Below are 23567 nucleotides of genomic sequence, written 5' to 3'. Positions count from 1 at the left end.
AACACAACATTATTCTGCGTGAAATCAAAGCAAGGAAGCATGTGGAGGAGGCACACCCAGGATGGGCATCACAAGAGGGCGCCCGCCCACCTACCAAGGGCGCCCGCCCTGTCCCCTGCTCAGCTTATAAAAGGCCACCTCCAGCTCCCCTTCTCTTCACACAAACACTTCAGAAAACCACACAAATCTCAGTTTCCCGAGAAGGAGCTTTTGTAGTGAAGAGAAGAGAGTAGAGAGAAAGAGGAGAGTGGAAGGGAAGGTTGGAGTTCTTTTGAGAGAGTGTTTGTCACCTAGCTAGTAGTGATCCCGTTGTCTAAGCGGAAGTAAAAGTTGTTAGGGGGAGGCTCTATCAAAATAGAAATTTGTCTTGAACGATTAACCCCTGGACTACTGACACTCCGGATAGCTGACCACTAACATTTTATCTCACATTTTCCACTAGTTGTGTTTTTGCCAACTGTTGTTTGCAGGATGTTTAAGAAGGTGAAGAATGCAGGAAAGGCTCTCAAGAACATTGGTACAAGGAGTTCAACCCGACACTCCTCACAGCCATCAGAGATGAGCGTCGATCCGACACCCACACAAGCTCCATCATCTTCATCAGGCCAGCAAGTCAAGGTCCTTCTCAAGATAGGAGACCTAGGACTGAAGACCCGAAGAGAGAAGGAAGTCTATCAGCAATTGAAGAACAAAGATTTCATTCACACCCCTACTATCGATCCAATCCTACTCCGAGAAACAGGTATGGACACTGAATTTGACTTAATTTTTCAAATGATGGGTTGGACAAATTTTTGGAATATAACTGAGCTGGGTTCTCGTCTTCTCACCCTTGAATTTCTTTGCACTTTACAATACTATGAGGGGGGAAGTGCTTTTCGGATGTTTAAACAGGAAATTATGTTATCTTGGAGAGAGTTGAGCGACCATCTTGGTTTCTCTTCAAGATGCATCCTGAACATTGACTCCGATTTACCCAATTTTGAGAGACACCAGTTTTGGAGAGAAATATCTAGAGATAATTTTTATAGTCAAGCCCGAACTAGTGACATGGAACACCCCACTCTTAGGATGTTTCACAAATGGCTTGGGTACAATCTTCTCTATCGCGATGATATTAGGAAAGTAAGAGTAGGAGATTTACAACTTTTATATGCTGCTATTAGTAAAGTACCCACTTCACCTGTTACACTATTAGTTTCACATTGGCTTAGTATACCTAGTCTTCAGGGACCAGTAGGATGTACTTCACTTATCACTCGTCTAGCCACTAATCTTCACTTACTAGAAAACTCATCGTTGGACTTCATAGAAGAATTAAGAATTTATCATGGCTATGACACATTTAGACAAGCTCGGATGTTAAAGAAAGAGGGAAATATAATGTATATGCTATATGATGATAAAGGCAAGATTCGGTTACCTAACCCGAACCTTGGCCTCTACTCTGTGCAAAACTTTTTGATTGAGATTGCAGCAACACCAGTGAACCAGAGAACTCCACAGCGAGTGGCATCTGAAAGGATAACCACTCACCGAGAACGCACTTGGTATGGAGCTGACCCTGGACCTGAAGAAGCAGCGCACCTGCATTATTGCGATTACAACCCTCGAGTCCTTCGAGACCCATGGGCTCGTCATGCGCAACCACAAGAGCCAACAGAGGAGACATGGCCGGAGAGCCAAGATCACCAGTGGACAAACCCGCCTTTCCATACGGGCAGGTACTCCACTGATCCATATGGAGCTTCAGGATCCAGACCTCCGCCCCAATTTGATGCAGGACGATACTCGGACGCCTCCTACGCCTTCACGAATGACTATTAACAAGAGGCCGGTGCTTTCTTCACTCGTACCGATAACACCCTCCTCGACATCCAGAACACGCAAGCAGAACATGGAAGACTCCTGGAAGAGCAACAAAAATGGAACCAGGACCATGCCGCTGCAGTAGAAGAGCTGAGACAAGATACAACAACAATAAATGACAATATCACAACTATGATGCGGTTCTGGAACATCGGGTAAGACCGACGGCAACATCCAGCTTGGGGGAGTTCCTCCCTAATTTGTCAAGTAAGTTTTTATTTGCTCTTCTTATTTATTCTATTCTATCTTAGTATTTAATTTATCTTAAAAGGAAAAACTTAGAAAACCAAATAAATATTTTCTTGCTTTAATTTATTGCATTTTAATAAACATAAAAAACAAAATAAAAAGAGTGTATAGATAAGTGTGCTTTATTTTCCTGTTAAGTTTAATCTCTAGAAAAAAAAATAAAAAGACCAAAAATATGCATGATGGAAATGATGAACAGTTGCTCTATTTGCTTACTTACAAGTACCTAGCTTTTATATTAGAATTCTTCCAGGAATTACTAAAACTAAAATTACTATCTTTGGGAAGCATAAAACTAAAGTCTAGGTAAGCGAAAGGCATGATATAAAGTTGAGCTACTGTTTATCTTGTTCCTACTACACTAAGTTCTGGAGATTTATTTTGAAAACTTACAAATCACATGATGAGTTCCTAGCATAACAAACTACCTACCACAGCCATACTTGCTATAACATCTTTTACTATATTCACATTGAGTTTGATCGAGCTGTGTAGACCCTTAGGAGCTTTTCATGTGGTTAAATTAAGATATTCACTTGCACACATCTACCACAGCATTTATCACCAATCATTAAAATTGCTAAAAATATTTTCACTCACTGTCCCGAATATTGTTATTCTCTCTCTCTAAAAAAAGATTCAATGCAGAAGAGGCATGGGTTATGCAAAAATATGCGAGGAAATAAAAAGGGGCAAGTGCCCGAAACCTCGAAAAAGAAAAGAAAGTGAGACGAGAGGTAAAAATGGACAAGTGTCCGAAGTAGAATTAGGGGTACAAAGATGCCCACTTGAGCGGAAAAAATGGACAAGTGTCCGACAGTAGAATTAGGGGTATCTACTACCCACCTGAAAAAAAAGAATAGAAAGAAAAGATAGCCCATGTTTTCCAAAGCAAAGATCAAAGAGGAGGAGAGATAGCAATATAAGGAGCAATGAGAACTAAATTTTATTATTATCACTTATGCATTTTCACCATCACTATCATTTACTCCACCACACATGCACATCTTGATTTAATTATATGCTGAGTTCGTTTGGATCCATGGCTCGATTAGACAACATATGTATGAGCTGTTTTCCACTCCTATGAGCTTCACTTAAATATTCCATTAGCTATAGGTAAGTGATATCATGGTAAGGATCCACAAATACCACATATAGAGAGACTTAAGAGATTATTGCTGGGAACTCTGAGTTTTATTTTGAAAACTTATGAAAAAACTCTAGAACAAAAGTGAAGTATAGACAGGAGGGATAGTGCTTGACTTAACTATTTTGTCTTTCAATAACTTAAGACTTAAGTGCAGGTACTGAACTTCATAACACTTCACTTTAATCTGGAAGAATTTTTATGTAAAAGCATGTGTGCCTGTCAGGAAAGAAAACATCGAAGCAACTCCTGATCCGTCTGAGTTTAGCTGTTTGCTCAGGGACGAGCAAAGGGTAAGCTTGGGGGAGTTTGTTGACGGTCCTTAAGTACTAAAATTAATAATCAAATAAACATGAAAAAGGATCAATATAAAACAAACATCTAGAATTAGGGTTTTATCTGACAGAATTCCACGAGTTTTGGTGTTTATCTATTTCTGCAGGGGTTTATCAGAAAATAGAGAGAGAAGGCTCACATGTCATGTTTACAATGAGATAATTACGTGCCGCGCAATTTTCCTCAATCTAGAAGGATCCAGAAGCCACGGGAACGAACGGGATGTGATTCGGGCTCGGGAGCTGGGCGGCCGCCCACCCCCCTTGGGCGCCCGCCCTGGCCAGGAAGCCAACCAGGACTCTGCTTCGGGACAACTCTCCACCGACCTAAAGGATCAATCTAAACCATACAATTTATGTCGGTTTGATCTGACGGCCCACGTTCACTTGAGGGGACTATAAAACCAGACCCCCTGGCCCCTGGAGGAAGACGAGAAATCATTATTCAGAGGTAGCCATCAAAGTTAGGGTTTAGAGCTTCTCTCCCACAGAGAATTAGAATTAGCTACTCCCTAATCCTTCAAGTTTAGAGGTTGATTAGATAGCAATTAGAGAAGTAGAGCACTACGCTCTGGATTCGGATCTTCGGTAATAAAGATTGGTATTATTCATATCTTTCTCTAATTCTATTGTTCTAATTGCATTATGTCTCTAATTATTATGTTCTTGGTTTGCTCTAGTTCTATATTTGATATAGTTTTAATTGATAATGAGTTTATGTATAAGTTTGCAAAGCGCTTAGCTCTTGTCGCGAGGGAGTTAGGTGATAGTGGTGCTTAGATGTTATTTATCTGCAAATGTATCCTATTGGCCGGGTCGTGTGGTAGTTCGCGATAGTGACAGCTTCGTTGATTCTTATATAGTCCACCCTCCGTTGATAGGACAGGCAGAACCGGTATTGTGGAGTAAGTCATGCGATGCTCTGATTTACTTTATCAATGTTCCTTATACATGAATGAAGAGTCTTTTATGCTATATATGATCTTGTAGATAACTAGAGTAGATTATGACTTAGTAGTTAGTAGATAACTTAGAATCCATTCTCTAGCTAATCCGACATCACCTACATATATGAGGAGTAGTCTATTTTCTAATCGCTGTGTCATCTACCCATGAACTTATACTTTATTATTATTATCTTTATGGTTTACCCCCTGCTTAAGTATGTGACTGTGTGACGAGTTTCTTATTAGTAATCATGTTCTTGCAAGTTTATCTCTAGTCTATGCCTTGATAGATTTTGTCCCTTGATTTAATTCCATCTTCTTTAGATCCCTTGAGCAAAATTATAAATAACGATACCTGGAATACTTATCCTAGTGAAATGCTACAATGAGGTGTTTTATCTGTGCGCTTGCGGATAGAATAGATTATTTTCTAGAGAGCCTTTACATTTATAAATACCTTTGTACACTCTGGCGCCATGCTAGGGATGACAACCTAGTATCTAAGTGGTGTTAGCTAGTGTCAACAGGGGGCAACTGGCCAAGGCCCATTTGTCTAGCTACTATTGAAGGGCAGAAAAATTTATAGGAAGTTGGAGGTTTTTCTCTGCCATGCCTAACTTCAATAAGTAGAATACTTGGCCTTACCAGATGGCTTAGAATTTTAAGCAACTCAGGATCACTATAAATAGTTTGGAATCTAAATGATGCTAGGAGTTCAAATTCTAGGATGTTGGATTAAACAAACCACTCTAGAGATGCTTCTGGGGAACCCTTGTAGAAAAGCTTGAAGAAGTCAGTAATTGACCCATCAGCAGTAATTGCCGATTCTGCCTCGCAAAAGGACATACATCGGTGAAATTTCTGACTTCTTGGAAGTTGTTCTTCTTATTCTTCTGAATATTCCAAGGAAGGGAAAGATAGATTGATCAGCTCTTTAGCTACTAACTTGTGCAACTTGTTACAAAATTGGATGATGGAGAGCAGGCTTGTCTGGAGAAGACATATCTATCTAGCCACGTGTTCAGAAAGGCTGTGTGCTCTCTATCAGACACAGATCTGCTGTCAGTCCTGTAATTGGTAATGTATTGGGACCAACCCTCCAGTTCTTGTGCTATCAAGCCTGGCAGTGGGTTTCACTAGTAGACTGAAAGGGTTGATGTGTCCTGCAATGTTGAGGCCTGTCAGCATATGAACATCGGCGAATGTTGGGGACATTGGGCCTTGTCTGAAGAGAAAGCATTATAGGTGTTAGACCAGAAGAAATAGGCATCTTTGAGCATATGTTCATTCTTCTTGATATCAGAGAGAGACAAGGAGATGCACTGATCCAAGTTCCTAGTTGTCCAATCTGTTATCTTCTTGGCTGCTACTTTGATCAGCCAATTCCTCCAGCCTAGGATGATTGAGGGCCAGTTTCTTATAGAAGCCCTTTTGTCCCAAAGACCTGGATGCATGTTGGATTCCTTAAAGAGAACCTTGTTTCAGCAACAATTACCATACTAGGATCTGGATCACCCATGGACCCAGGAAAATCTTGTGCAGATTGCCATCAAGTGGGGTGAATGCTTAGCCTCGGAGATCCTAAATAAAAGAAAAGAGTAAGGGTAAGCTAACAGAGTGAGAAAATTTAGAGGAGCAAAGGGAGAGGGCATACCTCCGGGATGTTGTCGATGGACGCCATTGGAGCAAAAGTCACCGAGTTGAAGGATTTGGTGTATTGGGGTTTAATCGTGTGGAAACTTGGCGGATTATGTGGGTTTTGAATTTTCGACTGAAGACGTTTGGAGGGAAACCCTAGCTTTTAAGGCCGATGAATGGAGAAGACAGAGGAGGAAACTGAGTAATCAATATGTTCGTATCGGATTTGAGTGGCAATTTTGGAATAAAACCAGTTTTATACCAAATTTTGGGGCATGTGTTAATTTCAAAATTTTGGCGAGTTAGGAAATTGCCAGTGGGCCTGCTTCGCAGAAGGAGGGATAGCCGGATATGTGGATCAACTAAACGAGAGGCACAGCGGAATTAGTCAATCAAAAGGGTGTCAGAACACAGGCAAGACAAAGGAAACGTGTCGGGTTCAATTAAGAAAAGAAATGTTAAAGTCCAGATTACCTTTTGAGGAAAGAGTCATATTAGCACATGAGACTCGGACTTCGGACTATAAATATTAGGAACACGATCCTTGTAAGAATATACACAATCATAATACAAACCCTTTTTGGCTCCGGCCACCAACCTTAGGAGTAGGAGTAGAAGTAGATCTCGATGAGACCTTCAACAAATCGAGCTGCATCGGTTGATTTCGACCTTCGGTTTACTTGTAAGTACTGTCATGGTCCATGTTTAGTTTGTCATGGCTGCATCATTTGAACTCAGGTCAAGCTTGATTATGAACTAGTTATTCATTTGAATTGTATTCATAAGGTTGCATTGCTTCAATCTCTTATGAATACTGGTTCAAATTAGTTATCGGCTCTATTAAATTGGCAATTTAATAGATTCATTAAGTTATCAATATTGTTCAAAGTTTAATATTTTATTTATCATAACAATATTTTGCCCAATCAATATCCAACGAGTTAGTTCGAAGATTCAAATCTAAACACTTGTTTGAAGCTTTAAGCTAACAATGATTATCAAGTAAAATTAAGATAATTAACGTGTTGATCTTGGTTTTTACATGTTGTGTGTTCGGGATATTTATTTTTGTTATAATTAATTTGGTAATAATAATCAAATCTAATTGTAACAAAGTGAATAGATCATGTTCGTGCTTCATGGACCCTGTATTGGCTAAATAGTCGATCCAGTTAAGCTTAAACGAATAGTGCGCGTGCATGAACCCGCTTGTGCATTAAATGAACTAGTAATCTGTGTTGGATTTATTGAAGCCTGCTGGCCTTTACACCAGGTGAATATAAATCTAATACATTTATGAAAGTGATTTATTAAGACCGCAGACCTTCAGACCAGTCTTAATAAAATTATCGTTTGTTTAATGGATAAAAGGATAGTGCATGTAAGCTATCTCTTATTCACATGCAGCGTATCGGCTAAATAGTCGATCCGATCATTTATACCCATAAGATGCAATTGTTCAATATGTTCGATAACGTTTATATTTTTCATCATTACAAGGGATTGACTTTCTAGTTAATTTCCTTCATTCAATGGCTTCTCAAGGCCATACATCTCGTAACTATCTAGCAATTACCGGCAGGTTACATAATTTGACATTTGTACTTCTACCTTGTCAATTTCAGGTTAAATTGACTAGCACACCATGGAATCAATTCACCAAGCTCGTGTGTTTGTGGCTCAAGAGGTCTAGGACTTCAGCTCCTACACTCCCTCTGAGAGCCCCCAAGATTGTTGGTGTGAGATACCAATTTTTGCACCAACAGATGCGTAGACGTCCTACTATCAGAATTTTATTAAATAAGTGGCAAAGACAGAAAGAAAAAAGAACAAATGCATCAAGAAAGAGATTTTTGGAGGTATCAAGAGGAATATGAAAGAAGGAGAGTTCAAGAAGAAAATGAGTATCATTGGAACTGTCCATTCTTTCAACATTACTGGAATGAAGGCCTGAAGTTGCCAACTCTCAATAATTGCCCTGAATGTAGTGATCAGTATTGGGAGTATCGTCAGGCAAAGGTCAACCTCCGACCTATACATGAAAGATTGAATTTTGAAAGAACAAGTCAGCGTGTAAAAACAGATAGTGTTCATGATCTACTCAAAACAGAAATAGCTGGTCAGGAAATAGTTGATAGAGAATACATTTGGCAGGAAAATCAGTGGTGCCCTAGTGGACTTACCAGAACCCAGAAGAGGAGGGTTCAACAACTGAGAAATGATGAATTGCATCAAAAGTAACATAAAGTATGGCAAGTCAAAGAGACAGTTGATAAAGACAAAGGTAAAGCACCAGATGAAATTTTCACTATCTTTATGTTGCCTGCTGAATTTAGAGCTAATGATGATGAAGTAGAATCAGATGAAGAAATAGCTATGGCTTAATGGGTTTGTCAAGCAGAAAATACAACCTTTGAGAAACCTGCAAAACATTTGCATTTAAAGGCATTGTATCTCAAAGGGTTTATTGATGGAAAACCATTAACTAAGATGTTAGTTGATGGAGGTGCAGCTGTTAATCTAATGCATATTCTACATTCAGAAAACTCGGTAAAATGACAGAAGATTTATGTCCAACCGATATGAGATTGACATATTTTAGTGGCAATATTTCAGTAACCAAAGGTGCTATATGTGTTGAATTAATAGTTGGTAGTAAGAGCTTGCCTACTACTTTCTTTGTGGTTGATGCTAAAGGCACATATAGTTTGCTATTAGGGAGAGATTGGATCCACGCTAATTGTTGTATCCCATGTACCATGCATCACAGTTTAGTTCAGTGGATTGGGGATGATATAGAAGTTGTTCCAGCTGATTCTTCTATTAGTATTTCTAATGCTGGAACAGAGGAGTGGAATTTTGAAGGCATGAAGTGTTTCTCTAGGAAGGTCTATGAAGTAGATGTCATCAAAGTGTTTGATGATAATCAACAGCCGATACAAGCAGTCAGCTCTCAAAGTTTTAATGGATGGATTCCTTAGTCGATGAAGATGAAGGCCGATGAGTTAGAGGCAGTAGATATAGGAGATGGTGATAAGCCTAGGCCGACATATGTAAGTGCTAAATTAGATCTTGAGTACAAACAAGTATTAGTAGCTTTGTTGAAAGAATATAATGATTGTTTTGCTTGGGAATATTGTGAAATGCCTGTTCTTGATAGAAAGCTAGGGCATAGACTACCAATTAAACCTAGGTATTGACCCTTTAAGCAAGCTTCAAGAAGGATTAAACTAGAGGTAATGGCCGATGTTAAAGGAGAAATCACTCGATTGTATGAAGCAAAATTCATTCGGCAGTGTCGATATGCTGAATGGATTTCCAACGTGGTTCTTGTGTATAAGAAAAATGGTAAAGTAAGAGTCTGCATTGATTTTAGAGATTTAAATAAAGCTACCCTTATGGATGGTTATCCTATGCCTGTTGCCGATATGTTAGTCGATGCAGTGGCAAGACACAAAGTAATCCGTTTTATGGATGGTAATGCTAGGTATAATCAGATATTCATGGCAGAAGAAGATATTCATAAGACTGCTTTTAGATATCCTAGTGCATTGGGTTTATATGAGGGGGTAGTTATGACTTTTGGACTCAAAAATACTAGTGCAACTTATCAGAGAGCAATGAATTATATCTTTCACGAGTTGATCGGCGCGATTGTTGAAATTTATATAGATGATGTAGTTGTGAAATCCAAGGGTTATCAAGAACATTTGGAAGATCTCAAGAAGACTCTTATGTGTGTGTTGACGGTCCTTAAATACCAAATTTAATCATCAAATAAATAAAGAAAAGGATCCAAATGCAACCAACACCCAGACCTAGGGTTTTATCTGACGGAATTCCACGAGTTTTGGTGTTTGTCTATTTTTGCAAGGGGTTATCATGAAATATGGAGGAAAGGCCCACACGTCGGGTTTACATAGAGATATTAACGTGTGCGCCAAATTTCTATCATCTAGAAGAGTCCAGAAGCCACGGGAACGAACGGGAGGCCGAGCGGGCCCGGGGACAGGGCGTCCGCCCTCCCCCCTTGGGCACCTGCCCAGGTGTCTTGGCCAATCTAGCCCCGCCTCGCGGATCATGCTCCACCGACCTAAAGGATTAAGGTCGGTTTGATCCGACGACCCACATTCATTTGGAGGGGCTATATAAGCAGGCCCCCTGGCCCCTGGAGGACACACCTCTGAATCCCATATTCATTATTCATAGACAGAGCAAAAGCTAGGGTTTCGAGATGAGAGCTCTCCTCTCTTCGCTAAACTAGAGTAGATCTAGATAGTAGCGAGATGGAGAGCGAGGGAGGATTGGAGGAGAGGCCGGCCTATCGGTTCTTCCTCCAGTTGTACTTCGCCATGATCAAGCTCTAATCAAGCTTGCTCATGGGATGACTCTGGTAATCTACTTCTTATTTCATTATGCAATTACTATCCATGTATGTTCTGGTTCACAACTCTTTTGAGTACTTTAATCTATAGGATGCTATAGGTGGGAGTTGTAGTATAGGTGTAAGCGTGGTGCTTAGACCTAGATTACTTGTGGATATCCCTTGTTAGCCAGATCGCGTGGTAGGCCGCGTAGGTGAGAGCTACGTAGTCCTCTATTGTCCATCTCCCATTAGCAGGACTGGTAGGAGTCCTCGACCTTAGGTATAAGCATCCTCTATGTTGTTTTATACTTATGGTACGCCACAGACAGACATACCCTCTGAAGTAGAGAAACCCATGTTATCCTCTCTATTCTCCTATTATCGCCCATATATTAGATTGCTCTACTCTATATTCCCCCATTATCATTTTACCTTTAATATTGTTCTTATTTAATTCTACCATCTTTCCTATTTACACCTATCTATCTATCTTGGTTAAGTTAGAGCGTAGTTGGTTCTCCCGTTTCCCTGTGGATACGATAAAACCTTTAACTGGGTAAAAGCTACAACGGTATCCGTGCGCTTGCGGATTTATCTGTGTGCGTATAAATACCATAGTACACTCTAGTGCCATGCTAGGGATGACAACCTAGTATTCAAGTGGTGTTAGCAAGTGTCAACAGTGTGCCAGAAAGCATGGATTGAAGATGAATCCACATAAGTGTGCCTTTGGGGTATCAGCTGGATAGTTCTTGGGTCTCATGGTGCCTGAAAAAGGGATTGAAGTTTGATAGAAGAGTTTCGAAGCAATTAGTAAGATAGTGCCTCCAACTTCAGCTATGATTTTGCCGTTCTCTGCATTGTTGAAATTAAAGAGTGATCAGGAATTCATGTGGGGAAATGAACAACAAAAGGCATTTGAAGAAATTAAAGAATATATGAAGTCTCCACCAGTTTTAGTCCCTCCTTAGAAGAGAAAGCCTTTTAAGTTGTACGTAGCAGCCGGTGACCATACTATTGGATCAGCTTTAATGCAAGAATTTGAAGGAAAAGAAAGAGTTATCTTCTATTTAAGTAGAAGATTGTTGGATCCAGAAACTAGATATTCTCCCATTGAAAAGATATGTTTATGCTTGTACTTTTCATGTACTAAACTTAGGCATTATTTGTTGTCTTCGGAGTGTACGGTGGTGTCCAAGTTTGATGTGATCAAACATATGCTATCTATGCCTATTTTGAATGGATGGTTTGGTAAGTGGATTCTTGCATTATCAGAAATTTATTAGAGGTACGAATTGGCTAAGGCAGTTAAATGTAAAGCTATCGTTGATTTCATTACGCATCATCGAGAAGGGAAAGTGACATTGTTGGAGTTAACCCCTTGGGCTTTATTCTTTGACGGATCTACTTGTAAGCAAGGAGGGGGTGTCAGTATTGCGTTGATTTCTCTAGAAGGGATGAGTTTTGAATATGCTATTCCCATAAAACTGACATCTACTGATAATCAAGCAGACTATGAAGCCATTCTTAAAGGTATTCAACTTCTACATGAAGTAAAGGCCGAGAGTATTGAAGTTTTTGGTGATTCTCATTTAGTGATTAACCAATTGCTCGGACTATATGAATGCAAAGATGATGTCCTGAGGAAATTTTATGAAGAATGTCGAGAACTTCTTAATTCTTTTTCTTCTGTTATTATGAAGCATATCCCTAGGAATCAGAACCAAGAATCTAATCGGTTAGCTCAAAGTGCTTCTGGGTATCGGTAAATTGTTGAAATTTTAGCCGATGAAGTTGTTGTTGATGGAGATTGGAGAAAAGATATTGTCGAGTATTTGAAAAATCCATCACAACAAGTATCCAGGAAATTGAGGTATAAAGCTCTTAAATTTGTTCTTTTTGATGATCAGCTATATCATAGAAGAGTTGATGGTGTGCTCCTTAAGTGTCTTAACCAAGAAGAAGCTAAGGTTTTGATGGGAGAGATTCATGAAGGAGTTTGTGGTGCCCATCAATCTGTTCATAAGATGAAGTGGATGATTAGAAGAGCAGGTTATTTTTGGCCGACCATGTTGGAGGATTGTTTCAAATATTATGAAGGGTGTTAAGAGTGTCAAAGGTTTGGCAATATTCAAAAATATCCAGCATCGGCTATGAATTCTATTGTGAAACCATGGCCATTTAGAGGTTGGGGAATAGATCTAATCGGTCAGATATTTCCATTATCAAGTAAGGGACATAAGTTTGTATTGGTAGCAATATATTATTTTACTAAATGGGTAGAAGCTATTCCTTTAAAAGTGGCATCATCAGCTAATGTGATTACAACTAATCCAAGGGCATATAATTTATAGATTTGGAGTCCTCAGTCTATTACAACTGATCAAGGAAAGTTGTTTACATCTAAAGGGTTTGAAGACTTTGCTTCCAGTATAGGTTTTAAGTTGATTAATTCATCTCCTTATTATGCCCAAGCTAATGGACAAGCAGAAGCCTCTAATCAGATTCTTATTAACATCATCAAGAAAAGATCAAATAAAATCCTAGGAAGTAGCATTCAATACTTAGTGAAACTATTTGGTCTTACAGGATGGCTTGTCATGGATCAACTAAATGTTCACCTTATGAATTGGTTTATGGGCATGAAGGTGTTTTGCCATGGGAGATTAGTCTAGGATCTCGAAGGATATCACAGCAAGATAAATTGATAGTCGATGATTACAAGAATCTTATGTTGGACTGTAACACCCTAAATTTTGCTTTTTTGGAAATAGAGGAGAAATAAGTAATTATACATTTCTTTGTGCTCATGAAACATAGGGAAAATAATATTTTTTATTAAATTAAAATTTATCATAAGGCTTAGCAACATTGTTGTGCATACATGCTGTTGCATAAGATTTGATGTAATGTTTGATTGTTGCTCCTTTGTGTGTTGAGAGTAAGCAAAGTTTTTAAAATTGCGTTAAGTAGAATGATCTTCCTTGGTCGGTACATCTTTATCTTTATCTACAACCAAATTCCTTATTCCTCAGCTCAAGTTTTTATTAGGAGCTTCCTAAAATCTTTTCTTTATCATCCAACTCACTCATTTCAGTTCCCCGTTCATCAAACAATATCTACAATCTTATTGGGAATTTTTCTAGCTTCTTCTGAAATTTGTTTCCACTTGTCTGTGAGCATAATCTAATTTTTAGATACTCCATATCATCTCATCATGAGCACCAAATACTTTATTTGGGTTCATCATATTCCATAACGTCTCTGAGAATTTTCCTCGAATTTTTGGAGCTTTCGGAATATTTTTCGTGGCTTAAATAATAATTCTGGATTTTTCTTGAATTATTTTATCAATAAAATTAATTAATTCCGAAAATAATATATCTCTCATTTTTCTCAACGCTCAAGGCCCATATCTTTATTTATTAATGGACTTTAATAATTAATTAGGCCTATTAGTAAAGATAAAGGCTGTAAATCAATTAGTATCATATCGCTAGTTGACGTGGAGGTGGGGAGTTTTTCTTCCTATATATATGTACCAACCTCTTAGGCAAAGCACACCAAAGACTACCATATGAGAAGCCTCTAATTTGAGAATTCCTAAGGTAGTAAAATAAAATTTTATTTTCTTCTCTACAACATGATCGCCATCAGTCCAATGTCGATCCACCCGTCGTCGTGCTTTCCATCTCCGCTTCGTACCTATCTGCGAAATCTCTATTGGTGAGTTTGTTTTCTCCACATTAAATCGTGGCCGTAGGCTTAAGTTTCATGCTCGCCGGCTAGGAGCTCGCTGCTGCCAATGGCTGGCCGCCAGACGTGTGCTCTGCTCCAATTAGTTTACCTTGGTTTCTAAATCAAAATAAATCAAAATACGTTTTCAGTAATTACAAAATTGCCACCAGATTTGTTTAGCTCATAAAATCTTCATTTTAACTCCGATTTGATCCATTCAAATTGTGTTAGATTCGTAATCACAAGATCTACATGTTAGTCTCACTGTTTTACAAGTTTACAACTTTTTATTCTCGTGATCCTATTTAATTAATTACTTTTATAAAGAAAATCTTAGAAAATTCATAACTTCTTCGTTATAGCTCCGATTTTTGTGAAATTTACGTCTGTGTGATCGTAGTGCGATGTAGATTTGTTTTATAAACTTTTTATCCTTATTTGCTACTGTTGGTGTATTGTTCTAATTATAGGTTTGTTTGCTTTGTATGATTGCCTCTGGATGATTGTTGTTGATGTGATGACTGAGTTTAGACGATGAGCTTTTACATGGTTATCAAGAAGGAGTTTGTGGAAGATTTGGAACTAAAAGAAGGATCTGAGCTTTAAGGCAAGTATAGCATGGGATCATCCTTGTTTCCTAATAACTTTAATCACAATTCATATTGCATGTGTCTACATGATAAGGATTTCCTAGTATTGATCTTAAACCTTGTCACCAATGGTTTTGCATTGGGTAGCTTATGCTAGTGCTCCACTAAACCATGATCTTGTAATTTGAGTAATGGAATATGCAATAAACATTAAAAGAGGACTTTTTAGCAACTTTGGTAAAGGGGGCTGGAGCATTGGGCTATCTTATGGTGCTCTAGATTCTCTCCATAAGGACTTATCTGTATCTGACCATCCGGGACATACAGTACAACTGTGAGGGCTACATGGCTCTGGCTTTAGCTCAGTATGAGGACCTTTTCTAGCTTGTTAGTGGTTACCCTTGTGGCGCAAATGGGGAATAGCAGACCGTGGATTCCTGCGGGTGAATCACATGGACTGACTAATGAAACCAAGCGGCCCCAACTTGTTAGACGAACCTTTAGGATCAATGCCACTGTTGTGAGCATTATGGTCTTCCTTGTCTTCGGAATATGTCCTCTAAAAAGGAAGTTAAGACAAAACCAACTTGTGTGACTAATGAGGATAATAAGAGGAAGGCAAAAGCACTAGAGCCGACATTGGGAAGTGATCAACACCCAAATCCCAAGATGTCACATGTAGCTTCGAATTCTTGTCGAAAAAATTCAAACCTTGGAGATAAAGAAACTTCTCAAGCTAACCCCACTGCTCATGAGGTATGCATAGATGGGTGGACAATTACTTATAGAGAATTTCAACCTCGGAGGATCAAGCAATGTAGAAAAAAATCTAACCAGGCAAAGATAAACCATCAGAGTCTGCAAGTTGATAACACACCGAACAACACTTCAGTGGAAAATAACATCACAAAGGATCCAGCTAAGAGAAGGTGTTATCACTGCCAACAAGAAGGACATTATATAAGCTCTTGTCCACAAAAGAAGCAACAGATGCATCGTGAAAATAACCACACTAAGTCTAAGATATAGGTGTTTGTGTCCCCTGGTGTAATAAAAACGCTAGTAGCGAAAGTTAAGTTTGTGTGCCTTGTGAACCTTTAATGCTTAATTGCTTGTTATTATGTTTATGTTTGATTTGGATCTTTGTAATGAGTGTAATGATTTTTTGAGTTCTTCACAATTTCATTTAGTTTATAGAACTAAGGCATAAGGAGTAATGACATAAGTAGTTGGGTTTCGTTATATCCTGTTTCTATCTTTTGCTGTTTTCTGGAGCAGTCTGCAATACTCATAGTGTATATCAAGATCTAATCGTGCAAAGTTTACCAAATGTTTTTGGGAACAACTAGACTTCAAGATCTTTCTCGGACCGCAAGAATTACCCTCATAGCTGTTATGGTTTGGAAGTTACAAAAATCACAAGATGATACAACTGTGCTCTCAAGAACCTGGACCAATTTTGGTTGCTTACTGTTTGAGACAAATATAGCTATAGAATTTGGAGAAGTGTTCTATAGAAAAGATGTAGACAATTTACTATGCTTTTTTACAGTATAAGCTGGAACTAATTTGGATTAGTAGAACCTGAGATATGACATTTACACTTGGATGTTTCTGTTCTGTATCAAAGTCTGGACAGTTTTAGTATTCCCTATTTTCGGCCAAGATAAAGATAGAATCTGGGAAAACATGGTATACGAAAGTTGTAGAGGATTTCCTAATCTTTTCAAAAATGTAAGGATCATCTCCAGATGAGTTAAGTAGCTCAAGATATAATTTCTAGAAGTTACTGCACCTTTGCTGAGGCATTATCAGGACGGATATTATGTTTGGTTGTTTTAACTAAGCTTAAAGACAGAATCTAAGGATGTCTTGTGGTGAATTTCATAAGTTTTCTAACGATATAAGCTATAACACTATTGGATTAACAGAATGAGAGTTATACCTGTTTTTCTATGCTGGTGTTTTCATATCGCGGGAAAATTTCACGATACATGTTTTTTTTCTCTTGCACATAAGCTCTTTGGGATGTCATAAGTTCTCAATGTTAGTTAACTTGTCTGGAAAATATGCTAGCTACCCTTCTTGTGTCCCCTAGTTGACCTTTCTTAAGGGGGGTAGCCCAAATAAAGGGGTTACATGGAGAAGAATTGGATAATGTTGGATGGATCAAGAGACTCGGTACCACGAATGTAAAAGACTATGATGTGTGGCGTCCAAAAGGGATAGGAGAACTAATCTTAGTGTTCCCCAATCAATCTCGTCTTAAGGAGGGTAGTACCTTGATATCACTGGATGATGCATATTTAAACTATCTTGAAGTGATAATTGTCATCTTGAGTATCCTATGATTATGATCCTCTACCCTTGCTATGTTACTGACGTTGGTCACTTGATGACAGGGAGTGCAGTGTCCCATGGATTCGGAGCATAATATGACGCCTCTCATGGATAGGTGGGAAGAAGATGCTCATCTTGCTTTTGAAGAAAGATGCTATGAGTATGACAAAGCTGAGTGTTATCAAAATAATAATATGGAAGAGCAAGTTGACAATGAATCAAATCAAAATCCACAAGGACGGAAGCGTAAAAGGAAAGCTCGTAAGAAGCCTGCTCTTGGAAATAAAGTACAGCGAAATTATATCAATGGAAGACTGAACAATGTGGATATGCATAACATTCAATGAGCCACCAAAGTGTTGGGAGGCTATATTCAAGTGGACTCAGTGCTAGTTTTTGCTCTGTTTGACCGTAGTGCTTCACATTCTTTTATTTCCACCGACTTGGTAAAGACAATCGAACGGGTGAAGTGTCCGACGAGAAAGCCTTTGTTAGTTCAAACCCCAATGGGAGAAATACAGGCAGATCAGGTTTGCTCAAATATCAATCTTGTCATAAAGAAGGAAAACTTCACTGTAAACCTCATTGTGCTAGATTCACTCAATATTCCTTTGGTTCTTGGCAATGGATGGTTATGTGCACACAAGGCAGTGATCTATGCTACCCAGTGGAAAATTTTCTTAACCGCACCATCAGGGAAAAGAATTGAGTATCAAGGTGGTCCACTCCTACCTGAGGAGGCATATCCATGCTAAGCTACCATGTCTTTGAGTTGTATAAGACAAAAAGTTGGTAGTCAATATGGATTTTAATCAGCTATGAATAATAGACATTTTATGGAAGTTTTGTTCACAAGTTGTGATCCCGAGACATAGGTGCTTGCATTTGGAACACAAGTTGTCAAGTTGAAATAATGATCAATATCTTATTCTTATTTCTCTTTTGGAATCCGTGCCTCTTCCGAATCTCGAGGACGAGATTCATTTTAAGGGGGGTAGAATTTGTAACACCCAAAAATTTTATTTCAATTAATAAGAATTAATTGATTTAATTAAGTATTTTTTTGTGAGCATTTAAATTAGTGAACAAAGAAAATTTGTTGAAACTAAAAACAACCTAGGGATAGAAATATGTTTATGCATTCATGCTGGAGTATATTCAATTTTGTGTTGTTGCTTTTGGTTTGAATTTAATTGCATTAAAATTCTCTTCAAAAGAAAGCTTTAGAAAATAAAATGGAAAAGAAAAAAAGGAAGATCCTTGTACTTCCCCTCTCGGCCCAGCCCCGTTTCTTTCCCCACGACCCAGCTTTCCCCCGCCCCGGCCCAATTCGCTGCGGCCCAGCAGCGCAGGCGCCTTCCCCCTCCCCTCTCTTGTGTTCTTCGGCTGACGACTGGGCTCTACCCTTTTCTCTCACCGACACCGTGGTCCCATCTGTCAGCATGCTGCTTCTCTTCTTCCTTTAGCCGTGAACGCGCTAGACTCCACCGGGGGGGACCCAAATCCTTCTCTCCCGTGATTTGCTTGCCAAATTGGTTAGCCAGCACCCTATATAGTTTCGTGACCTTCCTCATGCCCCCTCTTTGCTTAGACGCATGCCCCGAGAGCCCCAGCCCTTGCCATCGCCAATTTTTGGATCTCGGCGGACCTAGGATCAACCCGCCTCGGTGAATTTTGTTCTTCGTCGCGTTTGTGCTCGGGTGGATAGTTGCCGAGGTTTGCGAAGCACTTGCGAAGTCGCAGGTTCGTTCCCTAAAGCTTTTAGTGCTTCCAGAGACCCCCTAACCGGCGCCGAACTTGCAGGATGGGGTCCGGCCGCCATTCTCCGACGACAGCCGAGTCCACGTCCTTCCTGCGCTCGTTTTCACCTTGGTGAGCTCGTCAACTCTCCCTCTGTCTCCCCATGCTATCGGTTTAGCGAATAGTGGTCCGTAACGCGTTTTCCTTTGAACTCCGGCGAGCTTGAGATGCTGGCAATGGCGCCCTGCCGTGTGAAGCTCGTCGCCGGCCATGTGCCCCTCCCTGGATTGTCCTGAGCTGTCGAATCAAGATTGAATGGCTCAGATTAGATCATACCCCTTCGCTGCGAAGTTTCTTAAAGAGACCCTGAGTTATTTGGAAATTGAACCCGCAGTCCATTACGTAAACCCTGAAATACGCTTTCTCAGTTCGGAAGACGTAAACAGCTTCAAAAATGCGCTTTCCAGAAATTACAGTTTTGCCATTGGTTTTGTTTTGGTCATAAAATATTCGTTTTAACTCCGTTTTTGTCCATTCAAATTTTGTTAGATTCGTATTTACGAGCTCTACATGTTAGAAGTATTATTTTACTGTTTTGAAACTTTTTAATTTTGCAGTAGCATTTAATTAATTATTTATCTACAGGAAATCTTGGAAAATTCATAACGTCTACGTTTTAACTCCGATTTTCGTGAGCTTTATGTTTGTGTGATCGTAGCGCTGTGTAGAACATTTTGATAAAATTTTATATTTGTTTTACCACTGCTTTGTGTATCATAGCTTCGTGTATGATTGTCTATATTGGATTGCGTGTTGTTGATTGATGATCGGGTATAGACGGTGAGCGATACGTTGGTGATCAAGGTCAAGCTTTTGAAGATCAGCAGCAGGCTCAGGAGAGCTTTGATTGAGGCAAGTATAACTGGGGATCATCCTTGTTACCTATACACAATTAATACAATATTTATCATATGCATGTGTCCACCTTGATGACCCTAGTAAAATCATAGATGATTGTTATCCTGAATTCCTTGATACCTATTTGGATATGCATTTGGGTAGTTCTTGCTAGTGCTTGAATATAATCCATGATCTTGTAACATGAATGTTTGGATATACAATAAACAATAAAATAAGCTTTCTAGCAACTGGAACATAAAGGGTGGAAAGAACTCTAGCTTTTGCTGGATTGATCTTGACCCTCCATAAGGACTTATCCCTAGGCAAAAGCTGGGACAACTCGTACAACCATGAGGGCTATATGGCTCTGGTTTTAGTCAAGTATGAGTAACTTTTCTAGCTCGTTAGCGGTTACCCGTTGTGGCACAATTGGGGAATAGCAGACCGTGGATTCCTGCGGGTGAATCACATGGACTGACTAATGAAACCAAGCGGCCCTAACTTGTTAGACGAACCTTTGAAAGACTTCATAGTGATCCCTGCCAGCCTCCCTAGGAAGGGGGGTATGAGACTAGCTACCTCGGGCGAAAGGGTAAATCATGACTCATGGGTAAAGATGTACAACCTTTGCAGAGTGTTAAATCTGGTATACTAGTCGTGCCCACGGATACGGGCGGCCCGGAAAACTAAATAGATGGACACTGATGAACGTGAATAATGATGATAAATGATGGTTTATTATGTTGTTTATATGTGTTATTCTTAATTCTTGTATACAATTGATCATGTGGTTATGGGATTATTTATGCTACCTTGATATTTGCTATCCAATGATTAAACATGCTATCCACTATTAAAAGCTAAATGCAGTCAAACCAGTGTCAGCTTTTTGAGCCTCATGAACCCCTAGTTATACTTGTTGAGTACGATATGTGCTCACTCTTGCAATTTCCCCCACACCTCAGGAGAAGTTTTGGGCTTGTGATCAACCAGTCAGTTGGATCCTGTGGAGATGAGTTAATACCCGAAGTTTGGAGTTGTCTATCCGCTGTTTGCTATTAAAGGTTATCTCTTTTATACTAAGTACGTTATATACCTATGCATTGTCTTTTGATATTACCCTTTATTTGTAGCTATATGTGAGATTTGGCTTCTAAGACTCACATATGGTGCATATCTGGTTTTGTCCTTAAAATTGGGTATTACAACTCCTTAGAGTAGAGGTCCTGGGCTACTATAAGACGCTAGAGGAAGCCTCAAGCGTCTTCGTGCCCGAAGATGGCATTGTAGCCGGCGGCATCTTCCTCGCCAATTGGCTCTGAGCCTGCTGGCTCACCTCAACTACCTGGCTTGCAGCAGCCTCCTCAAAGGCTACTACCACTGGAGGCAGAGAGGATGCCGACGTAGCAGGAGTAGGATGGCTCGGGCCTGCACCAGGATTAACTTGGGGGTTGGGGTGTAAGAAGAATAGGGGATGAATAGCAGATCAAGATGAAACTAACTAGATGTTGACACCGTTTTTGGGCACGTGTCCAGGATGGCAGGATAGGGTGGCAGTACAATGCGGGTTGCCGATGAGGATGGTTGCCGATGAGGGAAAGGTTGAATGTGACTACGTCCACAGGCGGTAATATGGTGCCGATGGCTGGGTGAAAAGGTCTGCCGATGACTACGGCAAGGGGATTGCCGATGACGCGAAGGAGGAGTCTGGAAGCTGCCAGTTGTTATCTGGAGGAGTTTTGGTTTGTCACGAAGGATAGCTTTATTATTTCCTTAGTTGTTTGCATCGTCTTGTATACGGATTCCGTGTAATTTGGAATTCGAATTCTAATCGTGTCTGGTCGTAGCTCTTTGAGCAGGGTATAAATATAAACCCTAGGACCTTGTAATCGGGATATCAAGAAATCAATCAAACACACGTTTTTACTCATATTCCAGCATTTACTTTTCGACGACTTCGTCATACTTTTTTCCTTTTATTACGAGTTCTTAGGAATTCGTCGACTTAAGCTCGGCGTGTTCTCGAGTTCCGCGTGAGTACCTCTTAGCCGTGACATCCGGGCGCATCGCTGTTGTCAGGACTAAAGTATTCGAGTTATCACCTTTGCCGATAGCAAGGTCAAATCGGCTGGCACGCCTTAACGTTCGAATCGGGTATTAGCCCTTTGTGTTTGCAGATCAGTTTCGCATCAACACATCTTTTGGCACGCCCGGTGGGACCGATTCAAGATCAAGATCAACATGTCGATCTCTGACCTCGATCAAGACAACGTCATCCCCGTGACGGAAGCCAACCTCAAGGATGAGCAGAAGCAAGCTATTGCCCAAGCCATGGAAGAGTTCAAGCAGCAATGCCTGAAGTCTTTTAGCATAAACAGGAGCGGCGAAGTGGTCCAGAAAGATGCACTGCCGGCACCACGGCAGGTCACCTTCGACGCCAATCCTGGCAAGCTTCAAAATATGGTTGACAATGCCATCAATCGAGCGCTGATTAACCAAGCGGGTGTACTGTCTAATACGGTTTTCAACGCCGTGGCAAGAACCTTCAAGGAAGGACAAATCCCGCCGGATTATGTGGGCCCTTCCCATCATCAACCCACGGCACCAGAGGTCACGGCTCCATCGGCTGCCTTGACGAGTGCAAGTGCACAGTCTGCCGTCCCTCCAAGTACATTGGGGACTACTGGTGCACTATCTATGCCGATGGCAACCAACCCACAAATTTCAGTTGGGCAGCATAAACTGACAACAGATATGTTGGCATCGGCAATGTCGGGGTTAACTCTTCCTCCCAACTGGTGGGGTTATGGTATGCCTCCAGAGTTGACGCCGGGAACATCACAGATAACTGACATGAGGGGCAAAACTCCTATGACATCGGCACCTTCCAATGTGCCGGTGAACCAGAGTCCTCGGTATACCACAACTACTACTGCAAGGCCTCACACTGGAAATCCTCAAGATTCAATGTTCCAGATGCCCAACGCATCGGCAGAGTCAATGCTGATGCAACAGAGGCCTATGGCCCAGTCGGGGTATGTCAATTCAACGACGGTACCCAATTACCAATCATCGGCAGCACCTATGCCGATGAACGCTAATAATGGATGGCTTGGACAGCAAGCCTTTCCACAATCGCCCCAGCAGGGTATCAGACTACGGGGTTCCAGCAAGGGCAGGTTTATCCCGGGTTCCAAGGTCAGGGAATTCCCAACCAGCCAATAAATTTTGGACAGCAACTCGGAGGACAGCCAATCGGTGGACAGCAGTTTGGTAGTCCGCAGATTGGAGGACAGGTGACCAATACGATGTTCCATACAGGTCACGTCCCAAACAGACACGTGGAGGTTCGCCACCAAGTACCAGATCCGCAGCCGCCTCATCGGCAAGATGCCGATGCTTATTGGGCCGATAAGATTGCTGAAGTAATGAGGGAACAATTTGGGATAAAACCCAAAGTCAACACTTATTCTTATCGGACACCGTATCCTCCAGCGTATGATTTGATCCCGCTTCCACATCGGTACAAGGTACCAGATTTTACAAAGTTTTCCGGACAGGACGACACGTCAACCATGGAGCATGTCAACAGGTTCATTATTCAATGTGGAGAGGCTGGTAACAGGGACGAATTAAGGGTCCGTCTATTTTCGTCATCACTGTCTGGATCGGCCTTTACTTGGTTCATATCATTACCTCCCAACT

This window comes from Sorghum bicolor, chromosome 4 (genome assembly GCF_000003195.3).
Source record: "Sorghum bicolor cultivar BTx623 chromosome 4, Sorghum_bicolor_NCBIv3, whole genome shotgun sequence".
NCBI lineage: Eukaryota > Viridiplantae > Streptophyta > Magnoliopsida > Poales > Poaceae > Sorghum > Sorghum bicolor.
Note: the sequence above shows the minus strand (reverse complement) of the source record.